The following is a 24,582-nucleotide window of genomic DNA, read 5'->3' on the forward strand; positions in this document are numbered from 1 at the left end:
AGCCTTGTTGATTTGAAACAAAATCATTAATATCATTAGTTTCACCTCTGAAAGAAAAACAGCTTTTATATAAGGAACCTAAATGAGAATTACTGATTCACAATTGTGATACTGAATTACCTCCTGCTCTTATATTCATTTGGAAATAACCTTAAAGGTACTCAGTCACTTCCCACAGTGAAATAAATCTCACCATCAGTTCATTTTCCCTGTGAAACTACTCCGAGGTTTGGCCTTAGTATCTCTTATTTACCTGTTTTAAATGCTATTTTAGTTCTATGTGTTACGAGGGGTGTAACACATAGAACTTTTGAGCCTGACCCAGAAAAAGTAGGGCTTGGTTCTCCATCTTTTGCTTTCTGAGCAACCAACATTTCTCAACATTGCACCCAGTGAGTCAAAACTTCACACATTCTTAAGAAATGTTGATTTTTCAGAATGCAAAAGATGGGGAACCAAGCACTACTTTTTGGGTCAGGCTCAAAACTTCTCGTTTGCCCCTCATAGTGTAACAGTTTTCAGTTCTCATAGTGTAACAGAAAAGCTGCTTGGACAACAGGGGTACTCTATTATGTTTTCTGACCCCCCCCCAAGGGTCATCCCTTTGAGTCTGATCTGCTTGAGGTTCCTTCTGGGGCTGACACGACTAGTTGAATAGTCACGACTACGTCGACTATTGAAACCGCGGACAACTAATTTAGTAGTCGACGAGTCATTTGCAGCAATCTTCCATTCCAGCTTATTAATTAATCAAAAACCCAGACAGAGCTTTAATTCATTTGAAAGCTTGTCTCTTAGTCTTGTCCATCCAAATTGGAAGTCCCAAAAAACAGTTTTATTTGTTATTATCTATCGTCCACCTGGTCGTTACTGTGAGTTTCTCTGTGAATTTTCAGACCTTTTGTCTGACTTAGTGCTTAGCTCAGATAAGATAATTATAGTGGGCGATTTTAACATCCACACAGATGCTGAGAATGACAGCCTCAACACTGCATTTAATCTATTATTTGACTCTATTGGCTTTGCTCAAAAAGTAAATGAGTCCACCCACCACTTTAATCATATCTTAGATCTTGTTCTGACTTATGGTATGGAAATAGAAGACTTAACAGTATTCCCTGAAAACTCCCTTCTGTCTGATCATTTCTTAATAACATTTACATTTACTCTGATGGACTACCCAGCAGTGGGGAATAAGTTTCATTACACTAGAAGTCTTTCAGAAAGCGCTGTAACTAGGTTTAAGGATATGATTCCTTCTTTATGTTCTCTAATGCCATATACCAACACAGTGCAGAGTAGCTACCTAAACTCTGTAAGGGAGATAGAGTATCTCGTCAATAGTTTTACATCCTCATTGAAGACAACTTTGGATGCTGTAGCTCCTCTGAAAAAGAATTCTTGAAAGGGTAGTTGTAAAACAGCTAACTGATCATCTGCAGAGGAATGGTCTATTTGAAGAGTTTCAGTCAGGTTTTAGAATTCATCATAGTACAGAAACAGCATTAGTGAAGGTTACAAATGATCTTCTTATGGCCTCGGACAGTGGACTCATCTCTGTGCTTGTTCTGTTAGACCTCAGTGCTGCTTTTGATACTGTTGATCATAAAATTTTATTACAGAGATTAGAGCATGCCATAGGTATTAAAGGCACTGCGCTGCGGTGGTTTGAATCATATTTGTCTAATAGATTACAGTTTGTTCATGTAAATGGGGAATCTTCTTCACAGACTAAAGTTAATTATGGAGTTCCACAAGGTTCTGTGCTAGGACCAATTTTATTCACTTTATACATGCTTCCCTTAGGCAGTATTATTAGACGGTATTGCTTAAATTTTCATTGTTACGCAGATGATACCCAGCTTTATCTATCCATGAAGCCAGAGGACACACACCAATTAGCTAAACTGCAGGATTGTCTTACAGACATAAAGACATGGATGACCTCTAATTTCCTGCTTTTAAACTCAGATAAAACTGAAGTTATTGTACTTGGCCCCACAAATCTTAGAAACATGGTGTCTAACCAGATCCCTACTCTGGATGGCATTACCCTGACCTCTAGTAATACTGTGAGAAATCTTGGAGTCATTTTTGATCAGGATATGTCATTCAAAGCGCATATTAAACAAATATGTAGGACTGCTTTTTTGCATTTACGCAATATCTCTAAAATCAGAAAGGTCTTGTCTCAGAGTGATGCTGAAAAACTAATTCATGCATTTATTTCCTCTAGGCTGGACTATTGTAATTCATTATTATCAGGTTGTCCTAAAAGTTCCCTAAAAAGCCTTCAGTTAATTCAAAATGCTGCAGCTAGAGTACTGACGGGGACTAGCAGGAGAGAGCATATCTCACCCATATTGGCCTCTCTTCATTGGCTTCCTGTTAATTCTAGAATAGAATTTAAAATTCTTCTTCTTACTTATAAGGTTTTGAATAATCAGGTCCCATCTTATCTTAGGGACCTCGTAGTACCATATCACCCCATTAGAGCGCTTCGCTCTCAGACTGCAGGCTTACTTGTAGTTCCTAGGGTTTGTAAGAGTAGAATGGGAGGCAGAGCCTTCAGCTTTCAGGCTCCTCTCCTGTGGAACCAGCTCCCAATTCAGATCAGGGAGACAGACACCCTCTCTACTTTTAAGATTAGGCTTAAAACTTTCCTTTTTGCTAAAGCTTATAGTTAGGGCTGGATCAGGTGACCCTGAACCATCCCTTAGTTATGCTGCTATAGACGTAGACTGCTGGGGGGTTCCCATGATGCACTGTTTCTTTCTCTTTTTGCTCTGTATGCACCACTCTGCATTTAATCATTAGTGATCGATCTCTGCTTCCCTCCACAGCATGTCTTTTTCCCGGTTTTCTCCCTCAGCCCCAACCAGTCCCAGCAGAAGACTGCCCCTCCCTGAGCCTGGTTCTGCTGGAGGTTTCTTCCTGTTAAAAGGGAGTTTTTCCTTCCCACTGTAGCCAAGTGCTTGCTCACAGGGGGTCGTTTTGACCGTTGGGGTTTTACATAATTGTTGTATGGCCTTGCCTTACAATATAAAGCGCCTTGGGGCAACTGTTTGTTGTGATTTGGCACTATATAAAAAAAAAATTGATTGATTGATTTGCTTTGAACCTTGAACCAATGAAGCAGTGCTTCGATCTGCTGCTTCGTTGGATCTTTGCTTCGCTCCTCTTCAGAAGCGGCAACTCCGCTTCTTATCCCCTCTCAAAGCCATTAAAATATGTCAATCATGAGTCACTTTTGTGTGGATTAAATGAGTACCTGGGACTCCTGTCTTGTGAGAAAGAAACGAGAATCGTCCTCTGTTCCATTGCTCCAAACACTGTGCCACCAAGTCAAGTTAGAAAGACAGAGTCCGCTCGGAATTAATAACTTCAAAGTGAATCGCCATTTAAATCAAATAACACCTCTTTCCAAACATCGTAATACAAACAGTAAACTGCAGTCGATCAAAATGTTTGGTTTTTTTTTCCTCCCAAAATGAGACGTCCTGGCTAATGTGCAGCAGCCCAAGACTGTATGGCTGCAGACCTGCAGACTCCAGCAGCCAGCTGAGCTCAGCTCAGACATGTGGATTGACAGTCATGCCATTAATGTCTGAAAGGAAATGCTTTCGACAAAAGCTACAACTTTTTTGCTGTCTATGTCCAGAGATCAAGGATCCACCATGTAGAGTTTATTTATGTCCAGAGATCAAGAATCCAGTGACCAATTTCATATTTATTTACTTTAAGACTCAGTAAAATGTTGCTGACATAGAAAACCCGTAAAGCCTACTTGTAGCACACAGAACAGTCACGAGAGGTATCGATAAGGGAATTGATAAGGAATCGGATTGATAAGTGGAATCGATAATGGTATTAATATCAATAAAATGTGATAAGCTGCAATTTACGTATGATCCGACTAGTCGACAAATCGCAAAAATAATCATTGACTAGTCGACTATCAAAATAGTCGTTTGTGACAGTGCTAGTTTCTTCCTCAATTCTGGCCTCACCCCCACCACATGGAGTCTACACAGTATAAATAAAAGACCCAGCTGAAATTGCTTCATGTAATTTAGTGGAAGATGATTGCTAAAGTTTATGTTAATGTCATATTTTGTGCAATAGAGAGCTGACTATCACAGTCAGCTCACAGTTTGTAGCTCACAGAAAGGAGCATATTGTTCTTAATTTTACTGTTTTACTTTAAAAATGAAAAGTGGCACGAGCACCTAATTTAGATTTCATCCAAGTTTAAATAATTTCCAAGTTTTTCATGAGTGGGCTTGTACACTTCACAAATGTATCATTTGTAAATAATACATTTAGGGTAGAATCAAGTTTTATTTGTCATAGCGTTTGTGCTTACTAGTAGATGTCACAATAACAGCAAGACTGAAAAAAATCAAATTACTGCCAAACAAAAGCAAAGTAAAATATCCTCATACAAATGAAGTGAAAATAAAAAAAATGCATTCTGTCAGTGGCTATAAATATATAATGATGAATCAGTCAGATATTGTTGGAACTCTCATCTTGGCCAAAAGTTTTATCAGTTTGATTTTTTCATAAACTTACTTATACAAAATTAATGATAAACCACATATGGCTTGAACTCTCTTTCAGCCTTTCTGCTTTGACAGTTTTATTTTCCGCAGTGGCTATACGCCTAACCATTGGTAAAGTAAAAAAGTAAAGTAAATATGCGAGCATATATGCCCAACCACAACCGACCAATGAGCACGCTTGTAAGCTCACTTCCGGTTTCAACACAGGAGAGAAAAAAGGTGGATATTTTTTCACCGGGTGCGGGAGGGTTCACACCCCGCAGAGGGGCTGTGATCTAAAGCGGTTCTGTTTGGCTTATCACACCCAGGGAACTGTGTCAAACTAACACCATCTTACAGCCAACAAGCAGCATTTTGTTCAAAAACTGTTTCGTCGTCGTTAACAGGCTTCCGTTCAAAATGCTTATGAAGTTTGTCTGTTTTGATCCATTGCGGTGTTTTCACAGTAATTAAAGACGACGCCATTAAATGTGTCAAACATACACCACAATAGAGCCTTAAAAAGTGGTGTAAAAAATGTAGTTTAGATGCACAAAATGGTTGGGCGAATAAGGAAAGACATTATATTTATCTGCCCAACGGTTGTGCATGTAATGTTCAATGTATGACTTATCTGCCCAACAGTTGGGCGAATAAGGTAAGACATTATATTTATCTGCCCAACGGTTGTGCATGTAATGGTCAATGTATGACTTATCTGCCCAACAGTTGGGCGAATAAGGTAAGACATTATATTTATCTGCCCAATGGTTGTGCATGTAATGGTTAATGTATGACTTATCTGCCCAATCGTTGGGCGTATAGCCTTTGCCTTTATTTTCAGTATAGGATGACTGAGTATTCATCTATGGAAAATGTGCCATGCACCAAAGCTGCGTGAACATATAGCTACTGAAATGATTTCTTCATTCTGTGTGAAGTTTCAGAAATCTCTCTCCCCCCCCCCCCAAAAAAAAAGTAAAATTCTCGATGCAAAACAATGCAGTCTGGTGATTTCTGGCACCTTTGTTAAGAGTGATAAAAAGCACCAGACTGCACTATTTTGCATCAAGAATGACAAAATTTTTGGCATGAGGAGAAGACCTGCAACATATCTGTTCAGACCTGCAAGAAAAAACCACCTACTTGCTTTTGACAAAAACAAGTAGGTATTCGCTACTGCAGACTGTTCACTTAAACCAAATCTCATTTAAATCAAATAACACCTCTGCCCAACGGTTGGGCGAATAAGGTAAGTTTCTAGTTTCTTCCTCTGCATATTGCGAGAGGAAACAAGTGACAGAAAACTGTCACTTGTTTGTCTTAAGATAGTTCAGAAATCAGGAGTAATTGGCATAGACCAATTGTGTGGTCCATGCCTCTGATTGCACCAGGTGCAACGGTTTCCCCAGTTTTTTTTTTCCCCCACTCCCGCACTTCCACTGTCAAGAGTGAGCAAATGGTTTGAGGACTGAATCTTTGCAGATAACCATTATATATTTTTTGGGGGGGGGGATTTCAGGTGTACTTAATGTACCCAGAAAGGGATTGGGCACCTTTATTTTGCTGTATGTGTTAACTTGCAGATTAAACCTGCTAACCAACAAACCCATGTTAAAACACGAGCTTGTCTGTAAACATGAAGATTTATTTGACTCTGAACAAGAATAACAGACATTAAAATGAATGTAAACACTTCATAATACTGTTTCACTGCTAACAATACAATGAAAGCAAGACCGAAACCTGATATTTCCAGTCAGCAACCCAGCAAAAATAAAGATTATTGAACAACGTGCCGGCCATTTTAGTGCTTCTCTTATAAGCAGAATTCCTTCTGCTATAGAAACTTCACAAGGTGTTTTTTTTCTTTGACAGGAAAACCATACAAAGAAAGAGAGCTCACATGATGCAGCCCCCTCCACCTGCCCCTGCACCGCCATCGCTCGGTTACCCCCATACCTTCACATACCGACAAACACACACTGATGTAGAAGTACATTAGAATAAATGCACACAAAGCCCCTCTGCCAATTGCTCCTGATACAACCCCTGGCAAAAATTATGGAATCACCGGCCTCGGAGGATGTTCATTCAGTTGTTTAATTTTGTAGAAAAAAAGCAGATCACAGACATGACACAAAACTAAAGTCATTTCAAATGGCAACTTTCTGGCTTTAAGAAACACTATAAGAAATCAAGAAAAAAAGATTGTGGCAGTCAGTAACGGTTACTTTTTTAGACCAAGCAGAGGAAAAAAATATGGACTCACTCAATTCTGAGGAATAAATTATGGAATCACCCTGTAAATTTTCATCCCCAAAACTAACACCTGCATCAAATCACATCTGCTTGTTAGTCTGCATCTAAAAAGGAGTGATCACACCTTGGAGAGCTGTTGCACCAAGTGGACTGACATGAATCATGGCTCCAACACGAGAGATGTCAGTTGAAACAAAGGAGAGGATTATCAAACTCTTAAAAGAGGGTAAATCATCACGCAGTGTTGCAAAAGATGTTGGTTGTTCACAGTCAGCTGTGTCTAAACTCTGGACCAAATACAAACAACATGGGAAGGTTGTTAAAGGCAAACATACTGGTAGACCAAGGAAGACATCAAAGCGTCAAGACAGAAAACTTAAAGCAATATGTCTCAAAAATCGAAAATGCACAACAAAACAAATGAGGAACGAGTGGGAGGAAACTGGAGTCAACGTCTGTGACCGAACTGTAAGAAACTGCCTAAAGGAAATGGGATTTACATACAGAAAAGCTAAACGAAAGCCATCATTAACACCTAAACAGAAAAAAACAAGGTTACAATGGGCTAAAGAAAAGCAGTCATGGACTGTGGATGACTGGAGGAAAGTCATATTCAGTGATGAATCTCGAATCTGCATTGGACAAGGTGATGATGCTGGAACTTTTGTTTGGTGCCGTTCCAATGAGATTTATAAAGATGACTGCCTGAAGACAACATGTAAATTTCCACAGTCATTGATGATATGGGGCTGCATGTCATGTAAAGGCACTGGGGAGATGGCTGTCATTACATCATCAATAAATGCACAAGTTTACGTTGATATTTTGGACACTTTTCTGATGTTTAAGGATGATGAAATCATTTTTCAAGAAGATAATGCATCTTGCCATAGAGCAAAAACTGTGAAAACATTCCTTGCAAAAAGACACATAGGGTCAATGTCATGACATAGGGTTAATGTCAACGAGCAGATGTGATTTGATGCAGGTGTTAGTTTTGGGGATGGAAATTTACAGGGTGATTCCATAATTTATTCCTCAGAATTGAGTGAGTCCATATTTTTTCCCTCTGCTTGGTCTAAAAAAGTAACCGTTACTGACTGCCACAATCTTTTTTTCTTGATTTCTTATAGTGTTTCCTAAAGCCAGAAAGTTGCCATTTGAAATGACTTTAGTTTTGTGTCATGTCTGTGATCTGCTTTTTTTCTACAAAATTAAACAACAGAATAAACATCCTCCGAGGCCGGTGATTCCATAATTTTTGCCAGGGGTTGTATTTTCATGCAGTATGTCTGACCCAAATATTCCACGGCATGCTTTTTTTTATGTATCACAATCACATTTTGTGAATGTAGGTTGAAGTTAACATGTTGATGTGGAGGCTCGTTCCTTAAAGATGTACACACATGCATTTGCTGCTACTTGTGTGTACACATGCATATACTTAGCGCAAACATGTCTGAGAGAGAATTTTATATGGAGACGCGTGTGATTTTGGTTAAGCCGCAGAGATGGTGTGACCTGGCAAACAGCCCACGTGCTGTATTAGCAGTCATTGCGCCGATTTAAGTTGCTTAATTACTGCAATTACACTGAGTAAGCAAAGTTCATCCAGGAAAAGATGCTTTATTGGCAACATACATTAGAAAACAGTGTTGGATAATCCTGTAAAATCCTGCTTTTCAGAGGCCAAATATCATGGAAAAATAACTTGAACACAGCAGTGTTATGCGGTATGGGTACAGGGAGTATTGTACACATTTAAAGGCAAAAATAGATGCAAAATTTAAGTGGAAAATAGGGCGTCATAGTGGTTATTTGATGTACAGCACAATTGACTGTCATCAGTATGTTAATAAATTTGATGGAGTTAAAATTAAACTTCATGTTTAGTAGTTTATTTTATAATTCTCTCATTTAACCAGTTTAACGTCGTTATTGAATACATTTTTTTCTGTATCCCTGCTTTTGTCCAGGGAGCTTCTTTAAAAAAAAAAAAAAAAAAAAAAAAAAATCCAATCTTGCTGTTTGCTGACTCTTTCCATCCAAATTCATTATTTCATTTCTCAGCTTTCTCTTTTTGACATCTGCCCCAGAATATTCTTTGCGTTAGCGGTGGGAGGGTTGGGTGATTTACCGTGGAGGCAGACAGCCGAAGGGGATTGGCACATGGGGGGAGGAGAAGGGGCCGGGCAAATGTTATTGAAGGTCAGACGAGCCTTCCAGTCGACGGCGCCGTACCGAAGTAATGCGTGCTTTTGAATGCAGGCTGTGTATTTGTGTTCTTCCCAGAAATTAATCCTTTCTTGTTAATGGTTTTGGTTGAATTATCACAGAACTTAAGCTCAGTTGAGCGTGTGTATGTATCGTGATCATGCATGCACCACTTTGGCAGTGTTTTAAATTATCTGATACATATTCATGCTGACTGAATGGGCCAGTAACTCCAAGGAGCAGCTAATGCATGTGTGTATGTCACCATTCTGCGTGTGAGTGATGTTGACATGTGTGAAGTCATATCCTCAAGCTGCTACGTCTCATTGATGTAGGGATGTTATTTTTAATGGATTAACTCCAAATGTCATTGATTTAAGGCTAAAAGTTGACAAATAGTGTAACAGTGTAATACTGAATAGTCTACAACAGTTTTAGTGTCCAGTGACATAACATTTACAACAAATGTATTTTGTTCCAAGTGATTCTGTTATTGCATAATTTTTCTGCAACATCTTTGCATTTTGATCTAAACAGATATGTTAAGAAATGTGCATATCGTGTAATTGTCATTCTCGGCCCCAGCTCGAGGTTTAGGTCTTAGCCCTTGGTGGATTTCCTTTGTGATTTTCTGGTTCTACTTTTCATTAGTTCATAATTTAGTTAGTCTCAGTTTGGTTCTGTTTATTGTTTTGCTTTGTTTATTATTTAGTCACTGGTTTCATTCAGCACCTCATCATTTAGTTTGCAGTTATTCAATTATTTGTTGCTTTTTCTTGTTACACTTTCGTCACTGGTTTCATTCTTTGTTTATCATTTATCCTGTAGTTCGTATTTGCTCACTCTGGGTTTTTTTAGTTAGTTTAGTTCTGTTTATCACATTTGTTGTATAATGTTTAGTCACAGGTTTTTGTTATTATTTATCTTTGGTGTTGCTCATCAGATTATGTTCCATTTGTTATTCATTGCATTTTCTGTTTAGCAGTTATCTTGTTTTATTCATTGCATTATTCTGTGTTCACTGGGTTTTGTTTATTTGCGGTTTAACCGATAGTTTGTTTGGCCATTTTATTGTATTCACTTTTCTGTACCGTTCAGTTACAGTTCCATTCTAGTTTTAGTTTTACTCATTAGTTTTCTGGTTTTCCCCTTTTTGATTTGTTACGGTAGTTCTTAAGTTTGCCCCTTTTGTTTTTGTTCACATTAATTTTTTGAACACATCATGTTTCTCACAATTAGTTTTTCTGTCACTCACTTCTCTTGTTTTGCACTGCTTTGTTTTGCCCTCTTGTACACTCTTGCCTTTCTTCTCTCCTCTGTGTTCTCTTCACCACACCTCTTTCCACACACCTGCTTCACATCAACCTGATTAGTTTGCTCCTCTTTAAAACCCTCACAGTTCCACAGCTCACTGCCTGATTGTTGACTTTGTTCACTCTCTCGCCTTCAGTTCATGTCCTGTTTGATTCTGTGTTTTGACCTTGCTTGTTTGCTCCGACCTCCGCCTTGCCTTAATCCTGAACTCAGCTTGCATTTTTGACTCTGCCTTTGTTTTTGCCTGTGATACTCCTCGACGCCGTTGGTATGACCTCAGCTCGTATTTTTGACCACGTCCCAGCCTGTACTCTCTCTGATACCTCAGCCTCATTATCTGATTACTCGTGTAACAAATCTACTGCCTGGTTCCAAGATAAAGCTATTTATTCATCACAACCAGCCATGTCTGAGAGTCTGCATTGGTCTCCACCTGTTTCCTGTGTCAGTCCATCACGAGCCCTGACAGTAATTATAGGGAAATGTCTGACACTTATTATTTCCACAGTCAAATAACTTATTTTATGAACCATTTCAACTGTAAAATTGACAAAAAAATAAGGGAAAATATCAGCATTTTCTAAAACCCTGTCATAACATTCATATGTTGTTTAGGATCAGACCAAGTTACACTTCAAATTGCAAATATATTACAGTACATGCACAGCGGCATACAACAGAGAAGAACAACATACCGGTGTCTCACATTGGAGAATTTGGATGATGAGAATATTTGATATGGTTGCTGAATAAGTATCTTGAATATAAAGAAGCTATTGTCAAAGTAGAGTTGCTTTCCCTGGGGGACGAACCCTTATTCTCTCTCGAGGAATTACATTCCTACTTATTACGTTCCTGTAGGTGTCACAGATTGCTGTCAGTCCATATTATTATCCCTACTTTAATCAAATTCTGAAAGCACTGAAGGGCAGTTAGCAGAAAACAGGAATGAAATACAAAAGTTTCAGGCTTGTTCTCTTCCCAACATTTGTTCATTCACATAAATACACTACAGTACCTCAGATGTCGTCATATATCTTCCTGATCCATAAATTAATCTTAAAAGTATTTACTAATTTTATGGGTGTAAGAGAGGTAATGAGTTATCTGTAACCAGTTAAATGATTGAAGCATATCTAGTTATACGGTTTAAAAAAATATATGTTCTCTCTCTGTGCTTTCCTTCAGGAGTATTCCTGGTCACGATCAATTTGAAAGTACAGAAGACAGAGTGTATTGATCCACATACTGTCCGTGTCGAGTCTTATCTCTCTCTTTGGGACTAGATGTGTGTTTGTGCATATTTATATTCCAATTATTGGTATCTATGGAAACCAATGAGAAGAAAGTGGAGATCGGTCAAACCAAGGGCAGAAAGTTAGCAAACTGACACTGACTACACTGTGTTGTCAATTACTCATTTAGTTTACATAATTCGTCTGTGTTTTTTGTATTCATTACTCTTGTGCCCTTCAAATCATGTCTAATTTGAAATTATTTTTTGTCGTGAAACCACTATTTTTAAAGTAAGGAATAATAAGGAATAATAATAATGATTACATACCTTGAAAGTGGTGTCTGATTTTACTGCCGATGTGTTCACACACATAGCCATGTAGAACTCCACTGTGTGGTGCTGTGTTTTCTCCACAGGAAAACTGCGTCCACTACACTGGACGCCACTTGACGCCACAAAATCATCATTTGCTGCAGGAGCTGCGTCTGGATGATGGCCGCTTTCAGCGGTACTTCTGCCTCTCTAGGACAGACCTCCTGTCCCGTTCGCGCGCGCACATGTGAACAAAGAAAAAAAAAACTGGCTGCTGCTGCAGTTCATCGCTCTCCTCTCCAACTCTGTCATAATTGTGTTATAAACCAGTCACCATTTGTTTTATTATACATCTGTGTAGTTAATAAAATTATCTTCACGGACAGTTCGTTCGCACGCGCACATGTGAACAAAAAAAACAAGCTGGCTGCTGATGCAGTTCATCGCTCTCCCCTCAAACTCTGTCTTAATTATGTTAAATAAGAAAAGGACAAAAGGGACATATGTCCTGCTCACAGGGTGATTGCCAGAGACAGGACATGTCCACATCAAGTATAAACTCCAGACATCTCCACGTCACTACATATCCAGTCCCTGATTGGTCATCGCGGCGCGACAAGATGAAAAAGTTCAGATTTTTCAACTTGGGGAAGAGGGTGACGCGACGCGATGCAACGCGATATCGCGCCACAAATGCTCCAATTGCTCAAAATCGCTTTATTCGTGTTGCTTTATTCATGTCTATCGCGTCGCATTGCATGGCCTGAACTTTTGTGGCACCACAGCATGTCCTTCCATAGGGATTACATGGCAACCTCTCGCCGCCTCACTCGCGTGGCTTCCGGTGTGAACGCGGCATTAGTTTAGCACGACGCCACAGCACAAACCACAAACGGCCAGTTCCACACTTTTGGGAGAGGAAACACGCTTTGTTAGAGTTCACAAAGGGAAAGGACAAAGTCTGTGGTTAGATCTGTTTTTTTGAATACCATTCTCATTCTGTGGTCGGCTTCATTTCTGCTTTGTCCCAGAGGGATTCCTAAAAAAAAAAACAAAAAAAAACAACTCATCTTCCTCCTCAAAATATTATCTTTGGAAAGTCTGTCCACTTAATAAGCAACACTAGTCATGTGACTCCATCCTTACAAAACACACATTTTTAATGATTTTGATGTTAAAATGTACACAAATCTCCACAAAAAACACAGATTTCACACTGTAAAAAAAACTATGTTTTCCCCCATTAATTTTATGGGCGTGACCTGAGATGATGTCACCAAAATTAATTTTCCTCACAGCTTGAGGTTTCTGAGCATTTTTCAGGGGCAGGTGAAATCAGGCTATGTACTCGATGTTTATGACTTAATTTCTTTGGGCATATAGCACTAAAAATAAAATGAAATACATCAATATTTTCATAATTATTTATTTAGAATAGTCAGTCCATTTGATATCTTATTTAACTTCTGGTAGTTTCAAAATCTTATGCATGGACACATGCACTTCCTTCTGAAGACAACGTTAAAAGGGAAATAAAATATTCTCTATGGAATTCCCCCAAGGTAAATATGCTTTCTTCATTGCAACACATTTCAAAAATAACCATTATAATGCTTGGATTTAAGTAGAAATTAGATTTTGTCACGTTTGTGAAATTTGAAAGTCCGTACCGCTTTAGATAATGGGTAATTGTTGAAATACTCTTTTGCAAATGAGATTTTGTGTGTGTGTGTGTGTTAACCAATTCAAAGCCTGCATGTACTAACTAATAGTTACAAGCTTGTCATGAAAATGTTTGGTCATGTAGCTGGCATGTCTCATTTATCATTTAAGGCACTTTTACCATGTCAGCAGCAGCTTTAACTAAAGCTTCCAGTCACCTGAATCACTCGGCTCTGTCACACTTCTTCAAAGCTACTGCTTCAAAGCTTTCACAATCTTGATGGTGTTAGGTCCAGTTAATTAACGATTACTGAGGAAATAAGCTGGTCATCATTTTTACTAACCGCACCCAAAGCACTGGTTGAAAAAGTCACCACCCAGTCATCAAACATATAGTTCAAAACACCAAACCCACAAGTGAGCTTCTTAGCATTTAGCATGCTCAGTAACTCTGAGATGAAGGCGTGTTCAGGATTTATTCATCCCACCCAGGTCACATATGGTCTCGCCTAGGGATGGGTATTGATAAGATTTTATCAATACCCATCAATACCCATCCCTAGTCTCGCCCGTGCTTCCTCAGATTTGTGCCTTGAGACAATCCTGTCTCAGAAATCTACAGACAATTCCTTTGGCTTCATGTTTGGTTTGTGCTCTGACATGCACTGTCAGTTGCGGGACCTTATATGTAGACAGGTATGTGCCTTTCCAAATCACATCCAATCAACGGAATTTACCCCAGGTGGACTCCAATTAAGCTGTAGAACAGGGGTTCTCAATCTGGTCCTCAAGGACCCCTGAACTTGCACATTTACCCTCTTTCCCTGCTCTGCCACAAACAGATTTGCTAATTTAGGTGTCTGTTAGGAGTTGATTGCCTGTGAACCTGAAGTACCAAATCAGCTTGTGACAGAGAAGGGAGAGATGGAAAATGTTCAGTTCCAGGGGTCCTTGAGGATTGGATTGAGAACCAGCTATAACTCACTGTCTGATTTTGTGGTCCCCAACTTGCGCGAGTTAAGGAGGTGTGCCTTGATACATATGTATATATATATATATATATATATATATATATATATATATACACACGGTATATCTCAACTGCCCACCTGAAATCCACCAGGATGAGTGAAGATTCTAAATTGCACATCACCAGCTTTTTCCCAGTTTAAATTTGCTTTGAATTATACTTCGTCATAATTGACTCCCCTTTGACTTAACAAAAGACAAATCACAACACAACATACAGCACCCATGGTTGTTATAACTGATGTGTATTAAAGTTTTGACTCACTTTTTTATCCGTGTTCAGCCCAACCCTGCAAAAAAAACAAAAAGGAAAAAAAAATCTGGCAGAGCTGGAGTGATGAGTGATATGTGCATTGCATTTTCGGGCATGATGATGTTATTCTTTTGGACAAAGACACATACAGTGCAGACATATGCACAACTGTTTCCTCCTGTGCTCCCTTTGTCCCTGAAAAGGGAGGTCCCACTCTCTATGGAGCTTAATAATCTCTCGCCCTGTTTCCATCTGGTGTTGTGTTCGCTCCTTTCTGTTCAGCCTTTACACTGCTGTGTCGGTGGTAACTGATACTTAATAGGTTTTAGGAAAAGTTTCCTGGGTTCCACCCATGTTTATCACTGCTCTGACATCAGAGTACATCAAAGGGTGACATGGAAAGAACAGGGTGAGGTGGAGAGAGCATGAACACACACCGGCCATAGCTGATTAGAAATCTCAGCAGGCCTGTGCAGATTTTGATTAATGGGAAATGATTAATCACGACAGTAACAATACTGAAGCAGTTATCAGAGGCCACACCTCTGCCGAGTGCCAAAAATCTGATGGTCTGCCACATCTGGATCACTATGTAGGTGTAGAAAAAAATAGCTGTTGTGGACAATCAGATGGGGAACACACTCCTCAATTAAAGAAGAAGAAATGCATCTTATATTGGAGATTTTTAACAAAAATGATCAGAAATGCACTCTTGGGTAATTCTACAGTGACAGAATTACAATCAGCAAATTTTTAAAAGCAAGTTAATATATGGCCTGAATTTGCTGTTACTGAAATTCTGTTACTGCATATATAATAATTAATTGTAACTAATGCAATTAATGGGTAGACCTTGGGAGAAGATAGACATTTCAATAGAGAGAGTAGTTTAATTCATTCTCAGTAAGTCGACAGAAAAGCTGTGCTGGAATTGTGCTGCTGTCCTCATTTCCTTTTAGGACCAAAACAGTGAAAAATATCAACTCTATCAACATGGGTAGATGCAGTGAAAAAGCAAATATAGTATTTACTGGCTTGAAGTGCACCCTTGATGTTCCAAAAAAAAAAAAAAAAAAGACACAATAGCTGCTCTGTGAAACCTTACCTCAGGGTCATCCTGCATAGCTCTGCATTATCAAACATTAGAAGCCACTAAACAGTGCAAAAGGATTCTTTATTTTCTCTATGGTATGTGTCAGTATTTGATCATTTGATGCAAACCTACCATAGTCAGTTATCTGTTCAGACGTTAAGATACCTTAATAATAATAATAATGATGATGATGATGGTTTTAATAATAATAGCATTAGTTATATAGCATTTTAAAGTCAACAATTCAAAGTGCTCTTCAAAATCATAATTGTAACTCCCTTATGGCCCCTTCACACATAGTGTGAAGTTTGGACGGTGTTTGGATGAAAACGACGAAACAGTTTGAAATTAGCGCACGAAACATCGCGCATGAAACATTGTGCATAAAAACTTCACACCGACGGGCAGGCGTGCACGAACCCGGTGCGAGAGTTTGTGCACACCTGGTGTCTTTCGAGCAGGAACAGTGCCAGGTGCAGCACATGGCACCGCTTATGTGAAAAAAATAAAAACCAGTCGGTACCTGTGGAACCACATCGTGCCGCTGATGTGGAATAAATAAAAAATAAAAACCAGCCGGTACCTGTAGGACCACATTGTGCCGCTAATGTGGAATAATTAAAAAAAAACAAAAAAAAAACAAAAAACACATCACCCGGGACGCAAACTCATGCCTTTCAAAGGCTATGATTCCCAGTCAGCGACTTTACCACTGAGCTACGGAGCTGTTCTTTGAAAGCTGTGGGAATCTGCCTCATATCAGGAAGGACATGGAAGTATTACAAAACAAAATTTAAATCCCACACCATATAAAAACACTGCATTTATCAAGCGAGCAATACAAATGTGATCCGTTCTGTTCCTCTGTAAATGACCCATGGTCACTGACATACGGTCATGAAATGACATGAATGAGAAGCAGTTCACTCATCTCATTCATGCCCACATCTGCTGGTGTGTCTCCAGCCGGCTGCGCGTGTGTCTTGTGGATGATGCACCACAGGACACCGCGTCATGTGGAACAGAGCTCACGTGGGTGACATGTCAGTGAGATCGCCTGCTGCGTGTTCTGATCTGATCACCCTATCTATGTGTGTGCACGTGCTCGCTCACTGTAGCACGTCGCCACAGTAATATATGTTTTTATTTATGTCCACTTGATAACAACAAACAGACACATGCGTCACAGTGGGCAGTTGTTTGTCCATGTCCGTCCAAACACAGTACGTGGTGTCCAGCTGGAATGTCCAGATCCACAGATTTCTACAGCCGCTTCAGTGGGAGGACACACCTCCTGTCACCTTCGTCAGTGCACACACCAAAGCCACACTCGTGTGGGACTTCGACAAATTTCTCTGTGAGTACGTAAGTGATTGTCCGCAGTTTATCATGCCAAGAGTGCAACTGGCCACACATTTTCTAAGTACTATGCGAGCGGTGTTAGATGTTAGTGCGTGTCACCTGGAATTTGGCCAGCACCTGTCGCGAGAGGGTGCGATGGGTTCGCATAGCGCACACTTTGTCTTTCAGGTGCTTGTGTGTGCAAATAGTTGTAGCAACAGGTGTACCAGGCATTGGAGGCAGGGACAACATGACACGGTTTGCACACGATTCCTGCATCATGCGGACTCAGTGTGCACTTCGTCCAAACTTCGCACTATGTATGAAGGGGCCCATCGGCTTCTCCCATGTTTCACTTGGGTTCGCCACAGCACATCTGAGGTGGATCTGCATGTTGAATCAGCACAGGTTTTATGCCAGATGCCCTTCCTGACACAACTCCACATTACTTAGAGAATGGGCGGGGGTGGCCTTCACCCAGGAACATTTCGCACTGGAAACAAGAACACTAACCTCTTGGTCACCACCCTTGCTTCAAAGTCATAATGGGTGCACATATTTATTTTCTTAGTTAATTAATTAAGCAAAAACACAAAGATTCAATAACTTTTAACACCCCCAGCAGGGTGTTCCAGAGTAGGGGAACCCAAACAGCAAGGTAGTTTGTCATTTGTATGTTGGCTTTGACCCAAGAACAGTATGAACATCCTTGCCATGTGACATCACAGTGTGAGCTGACTCATAAGGTGTTAAAATTTATTAAACGTATCCTGAAGCTAGAACTAGTTTTGTTGTGAAGTATGATCAGTTATCATTTCTCAGTTTGCTCGTGTATCCTGTAATGTAGATAAAATCATAATTTCTATACAAAAATGAATGTTCTGTTTTCTGAAAACAACCAATATTTATGCCAATAATATTTATGTAGTTGAAACAGAGTGAATGAAATGGAAGCAGAAATGTAATCTTTTTGACAGCAATCATTATTATGGCTGGATGTTGTACATGAATGTACATGTTCACTTGAAATATAGGTCTGAGGTCAGTGTTGGCTCAAAAACAGCACCCCGTGATCAAGTCTGTGTTCAGTATCTTGTATCCTTAAGAACAGATGCCATACCTGTGAAGTAAAATGAATAATTTTAACTCCTTAAATTCTGTATAAGGTTGTTGTAATGTTTTTTGATTTGCCTTCTGTATTCGAGTTCAGAGCTTGCTGTTTCGTAATCATGCTAAATAATAAATTCCTGCCGACATGCATACATCTGATTATTAAAATGTTTTTGATTTTTACAGTTGTATGCCCGTACCTTCCATTTACACACGTAGTAGTTTTCAACAATCAATCAATCAATTTTATTTATATAGCGCCAAATCACAACAAACAGTTGCCCCAAGGCGCTTTATATTGTAAGGCAAGGCCATACAATAATTATGTAAAAACCCCAACGGTCAAAACGACCCCCTGTGAGCAAGCACTTGGCGACAGTGGGAAGGAAAAACTCCCTTTTAACAGGAAGAAACCTCCAGCAGAACCAGGCTCAGGGAGGGGCAGTCTTCTGCTGGGACTGGTTGGGGCTGAGTGAGAGAACCAGGAAAAAGACATGCTGTGGAGGGGAGCAGAGATCAATCACTAATGATTAAATGCAGAGTGGTGCATACAGAGCAAAAAGAGAAAGAAAGAAAGAAACACTCAGTGCATCATGGGAACCCCCCAGCAGTCTAAGTCTATAGCAGCATAACTAAGGGATGGTTCAGGGTCACCTGATCCAGCCCTAACTATAAGCTTTAGCAAAAAGGAAAGTTTTAAGCTTAATCTTAAAAGTAGAGAGGGTGTCTGTCTCCCTGATCCGAATTGGGAGCTGGTTCCACAGGAGAGGAGCCTGAAAGCTGAAGGCTCTGCCTCCCATTCTACTCTTACAAACCCTAGGAACTACAAGTAAGCCTGCAGTCTGAGAGCGAAGCGCTCTATTGGGGTGATATGGTACTATGAGGTCCCTAAGATAAGATGGGACCTGATTATTCAAAACCTTATAAGTAAGAAGAAGAATTTTAACTTCTATTCTAGAATTAACAGGAAGCCAATGAAGAGAGGCCAATATGGGTGAGATATGCTCTCTCCTTCTAGTCCCCGTTAGTACTCTAGCTGCAGCATTTTGAATTAACTGAAGACTTTTCAGGGAACTTTTAGGACAACCTGATAATAATGAATTACAATAGTCCAGCCTAGAGGAAATAAATGCATGAATTAGTTTTTCAGCATCACTCTGTGACAAGACCTTTCTAATTTTAGAGATATTGCGTAAATGCAAAAAAGCAGTCCTACATATTTGTTTAATATGCGCTTTGAATGACATATCCTGATCAAAAAATGACTCCAAGATTTCTCACAGTATTACTAGAGGTCAGGGTAATGCCATCCAGAGTAAGGATCTGGTTAGACACCATGTTTCTAAGATTTGTGGGTCCAAGTACAATAACTTCAGTTTTATCTGAGTTTAAAAGCAGGAAATTAGAGGTCATCCATGTCTTTATGTCTGTAAGACAATCCTGCAGTTTAGCTAATTGGTGTGTGTCCTCTGGCTTCATGGATAGATAAAGCTGGGTATCATCTGCGTAACAATGAAAATTTAAGCAATGCCGTCTAATAATACTGCCTAAGGGAAGCATGTATAAAGTGAATAAAATTGGTCCTAGCACAGAACCTTGTGGAACTCCATAATTAACCTTAGTCTGTGAAGAAGATTCCCCATTTACATGAACAAATTGTAATCTATTAGATAAATATGATTCAAACCACCGCAGCGCAGTGCCTTTAATACCTATGGCATGCTCTAATCTCTGTAAAAATTTTATGGTCAACAGTATCACTGTCAGTGTTCAAGCATAGCAGCTGTTGAGAATGTGTGACTGACCACACACGACATCATAGCTTTATTTCATCATCATACCTTTGTATGCACACATTTTGTGTGTGCCCTGTTGCCCAGGAGGCAGTGTGACTGTGGCAGCAGTATCAACTAACACATTGGTTATGTCATTTTAAAACTGTGAAAACGTATTAATAAAATACTGTTTCCTGGATTTGTGTTTACACTCTGACAGCATATTGAGTTTTATAAATTTTCTTCTTCTGTTTTGGTTTTTTGCATTCTCTTTTTTATAAACTTGTGTTTATTGTGTTTTAACAGTGTAAAAAGACATTTTTATACATTTAACAAGGCTCTGTAACAGTCAAACTATAAAATATTCCACTCCTCGCACCCCAAAGGGAACAAAAAATAAAACAAAACTGGGTAACGACATTACATAATCATTCACAGCTTAGTATCACATGATTAAGGTATCAGCAATTCGGGACATACCACTTTCAAGTTTCCAGAGTTTCTTCAACTTCACAGTTCTGTAAGAATGCAGGAAAGGGATTATCTGAATTTATCTGATTTCTTTTATTATTGCGTATGTTAACTTTTCAAGGACAAGGCATGCTGATAGTTCTTTCAGCCATTGACCAATAGAAGCTCTCTTAACGCCTTTCCAGCAAAGATAAATTAAGCCTGTACTAAACATAAGTCAGTAATTTTCTTCTCTTTGCTGTTTAACATACAGTCTTTTGGATATAAATTAAGAATACAAAGTGCAGGACAGTCAGGCACTGGATTCTGGGGGTCATCTGAGAAATGCATTTTAGAACTTCATTCCAGAACTGTCGTATCTCAGGGCAGTCCCACAGACAATGAAATAAGATGCCCTTTGCAACATTGCATTTAACAACAACATCAGGAGTATTTGGATTCATCTGATACAGTCTGTCCAGAGTAATATAAGCTCTCATAATCCATTGAATCAGTCTGAGATGAGTATTTACTTTCAAGCACACCTCTCTCCAGTCCTCCTCCGAGATATCTTTTTACAAGTCAGTTACCCATTGAGTTTTCCTATGCTTTCGTGCATTCTGATGGTGACGATACCTTTCTTAACACCACATCACTCTCCATCCTCGTGGTCTCTTAGTGGGTGTGCCGTTTTTATAGTATTCATCCTCTCAAAACCGCTCTTGCTGGATTGTAACCGAAAGGCTATGTTTTGATTGTGGGAAGATGCTTCATATCTGCGGTGTTGTGGAATTGAAGCTTGTGTGCACATTAGATTTCTGCAGTACTGAGTGAAATGTAAAATAAAATACAAGCTACAAATCATTTTCAAATGTCTGATGCACACGTGTTCACTACTGCTGCTACTACCAAAGCATGACCAAGCCATTATGCAGTGTGTATCAGATCATACAAAATGCACACTGGGTTTTTATTTTGTTAATACATTGGAAACATAATTTGACCTGAATCACAGAAAGGTTGTTTTTGACAGAATTGAGTTGTGACACAGCATGTGATGTTGTGGATGGAGTAATACAGTCATTTCTGTTATACAGATAGTGCAGTTAATGGGTAGACCTTGGGAGAAAATAGAGACATTTCAATAGAGAGAGTAGATTAATTCATTCACGACAAGTCGACAAAAGCTGTAATAGCTGTGCTGGGAATGCGTTGCTGTCCTCACGTCCTTTTAGGACCAAAACAGTGAAAAATGTCACCTCGATCACATGGGTAGATGGAGTGGAAAAGCAAATATAGCACTACTGGTTTGAAATGCACCCTTGTTGCTGTCCAAAAAAAGACTAACAATAGCTGCTTTGTGAAACTTGACCTCTGGGTCGTCCTGCATAACTCTGCATCATCGAACATGAGAAGCCACTAAGCTGGAAAAGCACTTTATTTTCTCTGTGGTGTGTATCACTATTTGATAATTTGATACAAACCTACAGTAGTCAATGATCTGTTAATAAACAAAAATGCATTTTTAATGACAAAATACCTCAGTAATAGAAACTTTAGTTATATAGCACTCTAAAGTCAACAGTTAAAAGTGCTTTTCAAAATCAAAATGCATGCACAGATCTAAAAATAATAAAATTAAATAAATATTTAAGCAAAAATGCAAAGATGAAATAACTCTGAACACCACCAGCACGGTGTTCCAGAATCAGGGAACCCAAGCAGCAAGGACTTTTGTCATTCAGATGTTGGCAGATGTTGGCCTGGACCCAAGAACAGCTTGAACATCGGTTCCATGGGCTATCACAGTGTGAGCTGACGCACAAGATGTTAAAATGTACTGAACATATCCTGGGAGTAATGTGGTCAAACCTTCTACGTTGTGTCAAAATTCTGGCAGCAGTATTCTGCACCAACTGAAGTCCTCGAATGCTAGACTGCGGCAGACCAGAAAATAAAGCATTACAATAATCCAATCTAGAAGAGACAAATGCATGAATCAGAATCGTTATCAGTTACCATCCCTCAATTTGCTGGTGTATAGTCCATATTAGACTCAACCCGTATCCTAACATTTCTGAAAATGTAATCTTTTTGAATTGTCCTTCTAACAGATGTATTACAGACCAAAGCATAACTGCATTACAGATGTTTTGCCTTCAGTTAATTCAAAATGCTGCAGCTAGAGTACTGACGGGGACTAGAAGGAGAGAGCATATCTCACCCATATTGGCCTCTCTTCATTGGCTTCCTGTTAATTCTAGAATAGAATTTAAAATTCTTCTTCTTACTTATAAGGTTTTGAATAATCAGGTCCCTTCTTATCTTAGGGACCTCATAGTACCATATCACCCCAATAGAGCGCTTCGCTCTCAGACTGCAGGCTTACTTGTAGTTCCTAGGGTTTGTAAGAGTAGAATGGGAGGCAGAGCCTTCAGCTTTCAGGCTCCTCTCCTGTGGAACCAGCTCCCAATTCGGATCAGGGAGACAGACACCCTCTCTACTTTTCAGATTAGGCTTAAAACTTTCCTTTTTGCTAAAGCTTATAGTTAGGGCTGGATCAGGTGACCCTGAACCATCCCTTAGTTATGCTGCTATAGACTTGCACTGAGTGTTTCTTTCTCTTTTTGCTCTGTATGCACCACTCTGCATTTAATCATTAGTGATTGATCTCTGCTCCCCTCCACAGCATGTCTTTTTCCTGGTTCTCTCACTCAGCCCCAACCAGTCCCAGCAGAAGACTGCCCCTCCCTGAGCCTGGTTCTGCTGGAGGTTTCTTCCTGTTAAAAGGGAGTTTTTCCTTCCCACTGTCGCCAAGTGCTTGCTCACAGGGGGTCGTTTTGACCTTTGGGGTTTTTACGTAATTATTGTATGGCCTTGGGGCAACTGTTTGTTGTGATTTGGCGCCATATAAATAAAATTGAATTGAATTGAATTACAGACCAAAGCATAACTGCATTACAGATGTTTTGTTTTGAATTAATTTTTAAACTTTAAGGGCATCCATCATGGCCTGATATGATCCTGTTATCTGAAATTAAATAAAAATATTTTTGAAATCAATTTGTTGAATTTTGGAGTTTAGGCATTAGAGCTACCATTATCTAGAGTACCTGTAGAACTTGAGGTTATTTGCACATTAATTAAATTTAATGAACTTAATGGATAAACTTAATGAAATTGATGGGATGTGTATATAATGTGTCCTCAACGGACTTACACTATCTGTAGTCACAATAAAGAATGCCATCTAGGGTATTGTTGTATTGCATGGTCATTATCAATTTAACATTCCTATGTATTGTTTGTGTAGCTACATTCTCATTTAGCATTTAAATATTTTGCTATACATTTGAAAATCATTCACTTATTTGTTTTTACAGTTAGCTGTGATAATAATTCCCACAACACCTCCCACACCCCCAATAAAACAATGTTCTCTTTCCTATAGTTAATATCTGTTGAACTCTGAGTGAGTTCAGTTCTCAGGTTTTAATTATGTATTTAGCGTCAAACCATATGAGGCCTCTGGGGATCACTTGGCAGACAAAGGACTCTGTAATTTGATGTTTTTTCTTTTTTTAAACACATAGGTTTTAGCGTTTCTGCTTGTATTATAAATACTTCAGCCAAGGTGGTTATGTGTTTGCCTCTGTCTGTGGACACTTCTAACTTATAAAGTTAGGGTTGTATGTATGAATACATTTTAGAGATGATCTGAATCAGGGTTTTAAAAATAAAACTTTTGCAAAATAATGGTTTTTGCTGCTTCAAGACGTATCCTTCCAAGTGGAACATAAATTAGAACACAGGAATGAGTGTCCACTGAAGACCTACAGGGAAAATTTTACATTCATGATTGTTAAATTAAGTATTTTCCATTGAAGGTGTCAAAATATTGTTTGAAAGCCAAGTGGAATGTAGTAGAAGTACAAAGTACAAAAATTGTCAAGACATCACTGATTTGTGTTGCTGTTCCTGTGCTT

At 39.2% G+C, this 24,582-nt stretch overlaps 1 protein-coding gene across 1 annotated transcript in view; it reads left to right on the forward strand.

The window, feature by feature from the left end:
• Window positions 1–24,582, forward strand: part of cdkal1 (CDK5 regulatory subunit associated protein 1-like 1) — a 564,681-nt gene that overhangs the window by 298,777 nt on the left and 241,322 nt on the right. The gene's annotated exons all lie outside the window — the stretch shown is intronic.

Source organism: Thalassophryne amazonica, chromosome 7, assembly GCF_902500255.1.
Source record: "Thalassophryne amazonica chromosome 7, fThaAma1.1, whole genome shotgun sequence".
NCBI classification, from domain to species: Eukaryota; Metazoa; Chordata; class Actinopteri; order Batrachoidiformes; family Batrachoididae; genus Thalassophryne; species Thalassophryne amazonica.